Below are 11,859 nucleotides of genomic sequence, written 5' to 3'. Positions count from 1 at the left end.
AGAAGGGGTCCACCCGACTGGGGACAAGGTACGGGCCATTTGTGATGCCCCAGCGCCCAAGAACAAGACTGAACTTCAGGCCTTCTTGGGACTATTGAACTTTTACCATTCCTTCCTTCCCCACAAGGCGGCGGTAGCGGAGCCCCTACACAGACTCCTGGACAAGCGGGCCCCTTGGGTGTGGGGCCAGCGCCAAGGACTTGCCAGTCAAGGACTTGCTTGTCTCAAACTCGGTCTTGGCACACTTCGACGAGAGGCTGCCGGTGGTGCTAGCATGCAACGCCTTGCCCTATGGCATTGGCGCTGTCCTGGGACACCAACTCCCGGATGGAAGAGAGGTACTGGTGGCATACTTTCCCCAGACACTCAACGCAACCGAGCGGAACTACTCGCAAATCGACAAGGAGGGTCTAGCAATCGTGAAGGAAGTAAAAAAAATTCCATGATTTCTTGTATGGGTGGCCCTTCACCGTGGTGACTGACCACAAGCCGTTGCTTGGCTTGTTTGCCCCCGAAAAGCAGACCCCCCAAGTGCTGTCTCCTCGCGTCCTCAGGTGGTCAATTTTCCTTGCCAGCTACCAGTATGCACTGATTCACTGCCCTGGGAAGGCGATGGGCCATGCGGACGTCCTCAGCAGGCTACCACTACCGGAAACAGGCCCCGACCCAGCACCTGCACAAGAGGTTATGAGCCTGGAGCTGCTTCCTGACCGCCCCATTCAGGCACAAGAAGTTGCACACCATTCCAAGAAAGATAGGGTCATCTCCCGGGTCCTGGACTGGGTGTGGAGGGGATGGCCCAGCAGCAGCCCCGAGCCAGAATTCGCCGGCTACACAACCCGCAAACATGAACTGTCGGCCCACAAGGGGTGCCTGTTATGGGGAAGCAGGGTCGTTGTTCCCCAGCCCCTCTGCAAAAGGGTCCTCACAGCCCTACACGAGACACACCCAGGGGTAGTAAGAATGAAGGCCCTTGCCAGGAGTTATGTGTGGTGGCCGGGGATCGACGGAGAGATAGAGGCCTGGGTCAAACACTGCCAGGCCTGCCAAGAATCCCGCCCAGATCCCCCAAGGGCCCCAGTCCAGTCCTGGGAGTCCGCCCGAGCACCATGGTCACGCCTGCATGTGGACTTCGCTGGCCCCTTTCAGGGGAAAACATTCTTCATAGTGGTGGACTCCTACACCAAATGGCTGGAAGTTGCACTGGTACCGTCCACTTCTACGTCCGCAGCCATCCGGGTACTACGCAGGCTGTTTGCAACCCACGGGCTCCCTGACACTCTCGTCTCAGACAACGGGACTGCATTTACGTCAGGAGAATTCCAAACCTTCACAGCGCAGAACGCCATCCGCCACATCCGTTCCGCGCCATTCCACCCTGCCACCAATGGCCAAGCAGAACGCATGGTGCGGACCACCAAGGACACCCTTCGCCGCATGATGCAAGGGGATTGGGAGTACCGCCTTGCCACATTCCTTCTAGCACAGCACAGCACCCCCAGCTCAACGACTGGCCGGAGCCCCACTGAACTACTAATGGGTCGGCGCCTTGCAATCAGATTGGACCGCCTTCACCCCGATAGAGCTCAGGATGAGGTAGTGGTGGGGGAAGGCAGGAACCCCCGGGCCTTCAAGGCCCAGGACCCAGTGTACGCAAAGAATTTTGGGGCAGGCCCTGCATGGGTACCCGCCACAGTCACCAGGGTCACTGGCCCCGTGTCGTACGAGGTGCTAACAGATGGGGGGCAATGCTGGCGCCGCCACTGCGACCAGATACGGCGACGATTCCCGGGAGAAAACCAGGAGGAGGAGGACAGGTCAGAGGAGTCCCAAGGGAACAGTGGGGCAGTGAGGCCCATAGAGCAGCAGGGGCAAGCAGGAGAGGCAGAATCAGTAAATACAGAGAGGACCCATGAGGCCGAAAGGACACCGGAACCAGAACCACGACTGAGCGAGCCGGTTGTGCCAGACCAAACAGCCCCATCACAGCCAGCATCCTTGGAACACGAGCCAGAACCTGAACCCCGGACCAGGGAACACCCCAGGCCACAACGCACACGTAGGCCGGCGGTGTACCTTGAGGACTATGAATGCGACCTCCCGGGCAGGACTGGAACTTAGAGGGGAGGGGTGTTATGTACTGAGTTGAATAGGATCCAAACTGCAGCAGTCTGATTGGTCCTAGAACAATAGGATCCAAAAGGCAGCAGTCTGATTGGTCCTAGAACAATAGGATTCAGAATGCAGCAGTCTGATTGGTCCTAGAACAATGCAGCAGTATGATTGGTTGGTTGGCAGGAACCACCCAATCATGCTCCAGATAGAAGTGAATCCACAACCTGATTGGCTTACAGTAGAATTCCGGAATTAGCCAATCATGTGCAGCCCATTGTGTAAATAATGTATATAAAGCAGATACTTTGAGGGGACTTTCATTCATTCCTCCTCACCACTATGAGCTGAATAAAGAGCATGAAATCACTTTGCGACTCTGAGTATATTTCATTCCCTAAACAGGGCTTCCATCAGATGTCTTCTAAAAGTCAGATAGTTGCTTATTTCCTTGACATCTGATGGGAGGGCATTCCACAGGGTGGGTGCCACCACCGAGCAGGCCTTCTGCATGGTTTCCTCTAACCTCACTTCTCGCAGTCAGGGAACCATCAGAAGGCCCTTGGAGCTGGACCTCAGAGTCCGGGCTGAACGATGGAGGTGGAGACGCTCCTTCAGGTATACTGGGCCGAGGCCATTTAGGGCTTTCAAGGTCAGCACCAACACCTTGAATTGTGCTCAGAAACGTACTGGGAGCCAGTGTAGATCCTTCAAGACCGGTGTTATATGGTCCTGGCAGCTGCTCCCACTCACCGGTCTTGCAGCCACATTCTGGATTAGCTGTAGTTTCTGAGTCACCTACAAAGGTAGCCCCACGTAGAGCGCATGGCAGTAGTCCAAACGGGAGATAACCAGAGCATGCACTACTCTGGTGAGACAGTCTGCGGGCAGGTAGGGTCTCAGCTCATTTCAGGGCTGTGGGTTTGAGTCCCTCATTGGGCAAAAGATTCCTGGTTGAACTAGATGACCCTTCCAACTCTACAATTCTGCGATTCGATGATTTTATGAGCAGCCTTTCAAACAGAGGACCACCTTCAAACAGAGGACCATCCTTCATCAAGGAGGGCCCAGGGTCGCCTGCTTTTCCCCCTCTGCAATCCTGGTCAAAATGACCAACCCCTGCAAATCAAGGGTGCTCCTTCCATGCTAGCTCCCAAAGAATCTGGGTGAAAGCTGGATCTCCAGAAGAATTAAACTGAGCTTTCAAAGGGACATAGAGCTGAAAGAGGAAGTGGGAAAGAGTGCCTCTCTTCCCACTTCCTCTTTCAGCTCTATGTGTTTTTCAAGGGAGAAAACAGCAACCACCCTCTCCACCTCATGACCGAGGAGACAGGTCCCATGTTGGAGACATGTGTGCCTTTTGTGGGGATCTGTGTGCCTCCTCCCTTGTCACCTGCAGGAATTTAAATGCTAATGGCAGCACATAGATGGCAACTGGCTGGAGGCTACATTAGAACCCTGGCAGCAAACTGCAGGGTTCAAGGCACCACAGCAGTAAAATACAGAATCGCATTGGAATAAAATCAAGTATTTGCTCTGGTGAGCAAGATCTCTGCAGACCTCTTGGGTATTGTGGGATGCCGCCAGATTTATGCATTGCTCAAGGTTCTCTGACTCATTTTGGTGAGGGCAGAGTTAGGTCTCATCAACATTCCCATGGAAGGGAAATATTGAGAAGGTACAGGAAGTAAGAGGAACTTGACAGAGGGATGTTCCTTGTTCATATATGGAACAAGCTAGCATTGCCTGAAGCTCTTGCCAGCAGTGATTTTTGTCAAAGAAGCAGAAAGGTTACTGTGCTGATGGCTGTACCTGAACCATAATTAAAGAATTCCCTGCTGCACTCGTTCCTAGGCTGAATGGAAAATGCCTCTCAAAATTCTCCGCTTAATTGGTAGGTGCCATTAACAGGTAGAAGCAGAATTCTCTGACAGACTGCTCTTTGTTAAACAGAGATTCTGAGAGAATACAAATGGAGCGAGCAATCTCTGAACAAAACATAAAATAAAATTACTTCATTTTTTTAGTATAGCAAATTCTGCTTAGATAACTGTAGGTTGCATCTATGCCCATTTTTTTTATTGCCTCCAGAGAGAAAGTCTTTGTCCAGTTACCTGAAATTTTGCAAGGCTGAGCCATTGAAGGGGTAGCAGAATGCCTAAAAATGTTATATTACTGTATTTTTTGCTCTATAAGACTCACTTTTTCCCTCCTAAAAAGTAAGGGGAAATGTGTGTGCGTCTTATGGAGTGAACGCAGGCTGCGCAGCTATCCCAGAAGCCAGAACAGCAAGAGGGATTGCTGCTTTCACTGCGCAGTGATCCCTCTTGCTGTTCTGGCTTCTGAGATTCAGAATATTTTTTTTCTTGTTTTCCTCCTCCAAAAACTAGGTGTGTCTTGTGGTCTGGTGCGTCTTATAGAGCGAAAAATACAGTATAAACACAGAAATGGAGGGAGGGAACAGTATCAACAACAGAGGAATGGCAGACGAAATTGATGGAATATGCAGAAATGGCAAGTTTAACCAGCAGAATAAGAGATCCGAAAGAAAGACTGTTTAAAGAAGAGTGAAAATATTTGCAGAGTATCTGAAGAATCATCGTAAGCAAATTAAAACGCTAGCAGGATTAGAGTAAATTAATTAAGCTGGGATAAAGTGAGAAAAAAACTAATATGGAGTAATTAGAATATGTAGCAGCAGAGGATAATTAGAATGAACTGTGGAAGGTGAGGAGGGAAGTTGATGAATAAATGATTATTTTTCTTTTTGATTAATATAAATGTGAAATTTGTAAAAGTGAAAATTAGAAATAATTTTTCTTTAAAAAGAGAAAAGTCCCCCACTGAAATAAATGGGGGGGGATGAATGAACTAGTTACAATTTTAAGGGGGGAATGAAAGAAACATGAAATAAAGTTTAAGAATGAAAAAGAATAGAGAAATGAAAGAAAGGTCCTTACACATCCTTAAAGTGTGAAATGGACCTTAAATGGACCTCAGTCCCAAAGGGCAAACTGTGCCCAAATTTGCCACATCAGGGCAACCGTAATAAGTAATAGCGACCAGTGGCGTAGTGGGGGGAGGGCTGGGGGAAGTTGCCCTGGGATGCAAAAATTGTTGGGCTGCAAAATTTCAACTCCCGGTGCTGCCTCAATACAGCTACATGCTTCTGTCACTGGGCTCCTTTGAAAACAGCTTCTCTGTGTGAACCAGGAAGTGATCTCTCCAGACAATGGAGTGACTCTTCTTTTCTTATTTCTGCGGCTGCTATCTCCTGGGTGATGCGGACACCTTAGGCCATTGAATGTGCATACTTACTCTGTCCATTTCCCTCCCACCCACCCACCCACCTACTTCGCTCTGTGCCACAGTGGGAGCTGGCAACCCACGCTATGCCACTGATAGCGACGGAGTTTTTGAAATCCATCTCTTCTTCCCATTACCTTTCCAGGGATTGGGGTGTGTGCCATAGGCATAATTCAGCTGGCAAGGACCCAGACAGCAAATTTCTGTGTAATTTTATTTTCTATACTCGGAAGGTAGTAGAGGTACACATAATTTGATTCCCTTACGTTGCATGTTCCCAAGACTGCACATCAAACAGCTTTATGTCTGGCACGGGGGCACATTATTTATGAGAAAAAGACTACGTGATTTCTGTCTAGAGTGTGCATTGCAGTAAATCTGTACCTTTCTAGCCAACAATATATTTAATTCAGTTCGCAGACATTTTTGATGAATTGTGAGGCTTTTATGTATTTACTTCTTATCTTAACGCATCATGGCTATCAGGTTTTCATCATCAGTAAGTTTATTGTGCTAGCCAAAGGCCATGGCAAAAACATAAAAACACAATTTAAAATACAAAATATAGATACATTTTAAACTCAGTCTTCCTCTAAAAAGTTCAGGATAGAGTACAGTGGTACCTCGGGTTACAGGCGCTTCAGGTTACAGTAAGCAGTGAAAGCAAATGTGTGTCTACACACAAGCAAGCCCTACTGAACTCAATGGGGCTTACTCCCAGGAAAGTAGAGGTAAGTTTAGTTGAACTCAGTGGGGCTTATGCATGCACAGATTCCACTTAGACCTCTGAGTGGGGAAGCAGATGCAACTTGACTAGTAAATCACTTAAACTACTCATAAATTAGCTGAAAATATATTAAATCTAATATATGGAAGTTTATTTAATATTTTTATTAAATCTACTACTTCCTTACATTTTAAGGCTCTCCACCGCCCCAGGGAGCCTCATCAAGGCCCTCAGCTGCTGTGAGGAAGTGCAGTACACCCTCCGTCACTGTGGGGAGGTACGGCAGGACCCTCTGCCACCACAGGGAGACGTGGTAAGGGAGGGTTACCATACGTCCCCGGATCCCGGGGAGAGTCCCTAGATTTGCAAATCTGTCCCCGGGAAATGTGGCAGTGGCAGTGGCAGCCTCAGCAGCCCGGAGCCAGCCCCATGCACAACAAATCATATGGGAACTTCTGGCGAGGAAAATTGGCAGGCGCCATGGTAGCAAGCAGCTCCTGAAGCCAGCCAGAGCCAACTGCGCTACCAGGCTGGCTCCGGGCTGCCGATTGCCGCTGCTACCGCCACTGCCAAAGGGGAACCGGGGACGTCCGGTGGTACAGATCTCCTGCCCCCTTCCCCCTTTGTTTTGACTGATCAGGGGAGGCTCGGGAGTTGCAGGCAGCCGTTGCCCAGTTTTTTAAAAACTGAGCATTTATGTTTCACAGGGTGCGAAAGAAGGGCCTTGCACCTTTATACAATATGCATGTGTGCTTCAGCCCAGGGTCTTTTGCCTCACCATCCCCACTACTGACTCCCTGTTGCTACTCAGCTTCAAAAAAAAAAAAAAAGTGTCCCCAGCTGCATTGAAAAAAATCCGGTAACCATCTGGTAAGGCCCTCTGCCACTGCAGATATATATTGTGATAGGCCTGTTGTCTTTGTCCGTGGAGTTTTCTTGGCAGGGATACTGGAGTGGCTTGCCGGTTCCTGTTCCAGGTGGATCACGGTGTGCTCTGGTCCATGGGGTCACGAAGAGTCGGACACGACTAAACAACAACAAATATCATGATATATCATGATGTCGTGATATTTAGCTGGTGATATATCATGATGTTGAGAATCAGATATCAGCCAGCCCTACGTTGGAGCCCTGTCAGCTTCTTGAAGGTGCTGTGTGCTGGTGCTGAGATGAGTGAAAGAACGGAAGCAGCCCTGACTCCACGAAGCAAAGCATGAAAGCCAAGAAACTGTTCTTAAGAGAAAGTGAGGAACAGTACCTCCCCCGTCTCCTAGCAACCAGCATTCCTCTGCCTTTTGGAAAGAAGCCTTCCATCCCTCCCATAGATATCCTGATCTGAAGGCTGACCACAAGGATGACCTGTATCAAGACTCCGCACAGAAATTGGTTTCAGAGCCCAGTAAAAAATTGCTAAGTGTCAGGCAGCATCTGCTGAGGGCTTAATGGGATTTTTATTTGTACTTAGCCACAGCTATTTGGTTAACTCTTTGCAGTTCTCTAGGGTTCCCTTTATTTCATTTTATTTTAATCAAACTTTAAGAGATGAAAAAAGAGAGTGGACGAGGGAAGTAATTCTCCCTCTCATTCTTTCTCTGGAAACGCAAAACGCATCTGCTGAAACAGGTAACAAGTCACATATAAGCAGTGCCATTTTTCTAGAAAAAGAGGTGCTGGAACTCTCCATGAACGCCACTTATAATGGCAATGGCGCCCACCTGAAAGGTGCCGGAACTGAGATCTGGAGTGTTCCGGCTGAAAAAAATGCCCTGCATATTATAGACCATGGATGAGGAAAGTTTTCCAGACTGAGGTCCGCATTCCCTTCTCAGCAACCTTCCCAGGGCCACATGCCAGTGGCTGGCAGGACCAGAAGCAAAGATGGGTGGAACAACTGGTCTACATTTGACCTTTGAAGAGGACAACGGTTTCTGCACACTGTGGTCCAGCGGTTAGAGCAGGGATCAGTGTTAAGTTGTGGGTGAACATATCAGATGACACAGCGATTCTTCAACAGCTCTTGTTTATTCACAGGCCAGAACAGAACTGAACTGAAGGGTTCAGCCAGCCTGCTTATATAGAGCTCCACTACATCGCAACTGTAACAACTTTCTGTAACTATCCAATCACTGAATGTCACTTTCAATCCCTTATTTGTATATGTGGACCTGAGTGGAAACTATCTACAGTATCCCCCTGCTGGCCCAGGGTGAGAACTTCAGTACATAACAGTCAGCAAACTTTTTCAGCCGTGGCCCAGTCCACCGTCCCTCAAACCATGTGGTGGACCAGACTATATGTTGAAAAAATAATAATGAATGAATTCCTATGCCCCACAAATAACCCAGAGATGCATTTTAAATAAAAGCACACATTCTACTCATGTGAAAACACCAGGCAGGCCCCACAAATAACCCAGAGATGCATTTGAAATAAAAGGACACATTCTACTCATGTAAAAACACGCTGATTCCCAGACCATCCGCGGGCCGGATTTAGAAGGCGATTGGGCCAGATCCAGCCCCCGGGCCTTAGTTTGCCTACCCATGGGTTAGAGTGTTGGACTCCGACCTGGGAGACCAGGGTTATAATCCGCAGTTGAGCAGGAAACTCACTGGGTGACCTTAGGGCAGTCACTGCCTCTCAGCCTAAGCTACCTCTGACTTTTACATCACTTACATGTAACTTACTGTACAGAGGTAAGAACTGCCCACATTTATATCTGGCCCTGCTTAGAGGTTGTTTAATGTTTGGAGCATTCATGACTGTGAGGACTGGGAAGTATATTTGTCAGAATGTCAAATATAAGCACTAAAACACAATATATAAATATTAGGTAAAGTTTAAAGACCCCTGGATGGTTAAGTCCTGTCAAATTCAATTATAGGGTGTGGCGCTCATCCCGTTTTCAAGCTGATTCCCGCTTTTCAACCCTGCTTAACAAAAAATCAGACAACAGACTGAGAAGTAAGTTTAAAAATTGGTTTACTTACACATAGTCTTGTGTTAGTTCTCAGCAACAGTAGCAGTAAAAGCTATGCAGGTAAAGTACTTATATTTACAATATAAAGTAAAGGTAAAAGATAAATAATTTCTGGACAGTTAAGTCTGGTCAAAGGCAATTATGGGGTGCGGCGTTCATCTTGCTTCAGATAGAGGGAGTCAGCATTTGTGCACAGAAAGCTTTCTGGGTCATGTGGCCAGCATGACTAAACAGCTTCTGGTGCAATAGGACACCATGAATGAAACCAGACCGCATGGAAATGCCATTTACCTTCCCGCCGCAGCAGTACCTATTTATCTACTCATGCTGATATGCTTTCGAACTGCTAGGTTGGCAGGAGCTGGGACTGAGCAATGGGAACTCACTCCGTCGCGGGGATTCGAACCGCCAACCTTCTGATCGGCAAGCCCATGAGGCTCAGTGGTTTAGACCACAGTGCCACCCGTGTCCCTATATAAATATTATAAACACTGAAACCAATTACAAGAAACACAACCAATAAAAACTTTGAAATGCATCCATACAAATAGAAGACAGTCTTGCAGATCCTGCCCAACTAAAAGGAGCCACGAGCCCTTAAAACCCCCTCAAATCAAGGGTCAGAAAGGGAAAGGTTTTGCCCAGTGCCAAATGTAGATAAAAATGGCACCCAATGAGCCTATGTTGGGAGAGCATTCCACAAGCAGCTGTGCAGAGCTCACCTGACTCTTTAAGGTTGTGCTTTAACACAAGGCCTCCTACATCATTTCTCTGGCTTCCTCTCAAGAGAGAAGAGGCTTCTTTTCCTTTCAGACAAAAATAAAATAAAATTGGGCTACTGACCCGGATGCTTTTTTAAAAACAGCAGCGAGAAAACTGCTAGGTTTGTATTTTCTGGTTGGTTGGTTGAAAACTCTACAGAGAGAGAGAAACAGAAGCAGACAGATGATTGTGTGATATATTTATATATCTGTCTGGGAAAAGATTAAAACAATTCCACCAAATTTCATGGCTTTCCACTTCAACAAATCCATAATTATAGTAATTTCCCCCCTGAATGTGGGAACAGAAGGAAGGCAAGGAGATGGGAGACTGCAGATGAAACGAATCTGAGCTCCGCAAAATTCAGAGTAATAATGCTAGGTGCCCCTTGAGAGCAGAGGTGATGGTCTCATGGTCAAGCTCTGCAAAACCTCAATGGAGGCTCATCATCCATCTGCTTTCAATTCGGGGAATTATTCCCATTTCTCCCAAGCACGCTGCTGTTCACTTAAGACAAGATCAGAGCCCAGCTGAAACCCACCATGCCAACATGATAGCACAGAACTGAGGGGGGCTGTCAAATGGAACAGCTCAATGTGGGTGCATTATCAGCCATTGGCATAACAGAATGTGACACACAGGCAAATTTGTCAATAGTTCTCCCAGGCAGAAGCTATCCTTAAATTTGTGGAGAGATAACAGGAATTGCAGGTGGGAGGTGTGCTTAAAAAGCAAACACAACTGCAAGTACCAGTATTTTAGCCCAACTCATGGCCGTCCAAATGTGAACACAGTCCACACCATATAGAGATGTGAGCTATATTATCCCAAAAATGTTGGGGGGAAAAATGTTGAACTTCCTCCCTGTAGAAATGCGTAGGGATCATGAATCAGTTCATTTCAGTTTATCTGTTTCTCGTTTTTCCAAGCTTAATTTCAGTTCTCTGCACTCCCATATTAGTTTGCATTTCACTAATATTTGCATTTTAATGTACCTCTTACCTTAATATATGTATTTTTCTACACATTTCTTGACAGGAGAACTGCATTCCAAAATTTGTAGAAGAGCAAATTCTGAGGGTGGTTGAGTTTTGGTTTGTGTATTGTTTGGAAAAGCGCAAATTAGATAGCTTTGCCTTTAAATGTGACCTGAATCGAATTTCTCCTGTATCCCTAGTGGCAGGGCCACTGAAAGGTGGATAAAGGGGGCACAAATGTACTGGACCCCATAACTAGCAGGAGCTCCAAACTGCCAGCTTTCATTTTTTTTAAAAAAAAAACTTTATCTCAACTCTGCCTACGAAGAAATCTATGAAGCAAAGTATGAGCTCCACCCACCTACTGCTCTTCACCAGAACAAATGCTCAATACAGACTGGATGCCATCTAACGTCTGTGTAAGCAAATCAGGATATCTGCTCATTAAATAGGTCATCTGGAGTCACCCCTAGTCACTCTGCAGTCCTGATCCTTGGTTTGTTCTTCAGTCCTACCTCTGGACTCCCAACTGGTCCTGCATCTCAATTCCTGGCTTGTTTGTCAGTCTTACTTTCTGGTTCATTTTGACTTCTTGTCCACTTGAGCCTTCTGGCTTCCAGCTCCAGGCTAATTCTAGTCTGCTTGCATGGTCTATCCTTAATACCCAGCTAGGGATCAGATTTTTGTCCTTTGCAGCCCCCTGCCATCACTGTACCCTGACCCATGTTATTGTTGTAATATACCGTTACTGATTCACACTTGCGTGCATGAAAGGGTTAACCTGACCCCGGAGCTCAAGTATCCAGTGAGTGTGGCTTAGCAGCCTCCCGTCAGCCTTTTCTTTCCCTCTTTCTCTCCCTGCCTCTCCTGCTTCCTGGAATGAGTAAGAAGCCATGTGGAATGGTTCCCAGGTCATGTAGAAAAACCAAGTGAAATACCTCTCTAAAAAAAGATTTTTACAGCCCGCAGGTGGCATGATTCTTCTGTAAGGAAAC

Source organism: Podarcis filfolensis (genome assembly GCF_964270895.1).
Source record: "Podarcis filfolensis genome assembly, chromosome: 14".
In the NCBI taxonomy this organism is placed as follows: domain Eukaryota; kingdom Metazoa; phylum Chordata; class Lepidosauria; order Squamata; family Lacertidae; genus Podarcis; species Podarcis filfolensis.
This window is presented reverse-complemented; position numbering follows the sequence as displayed.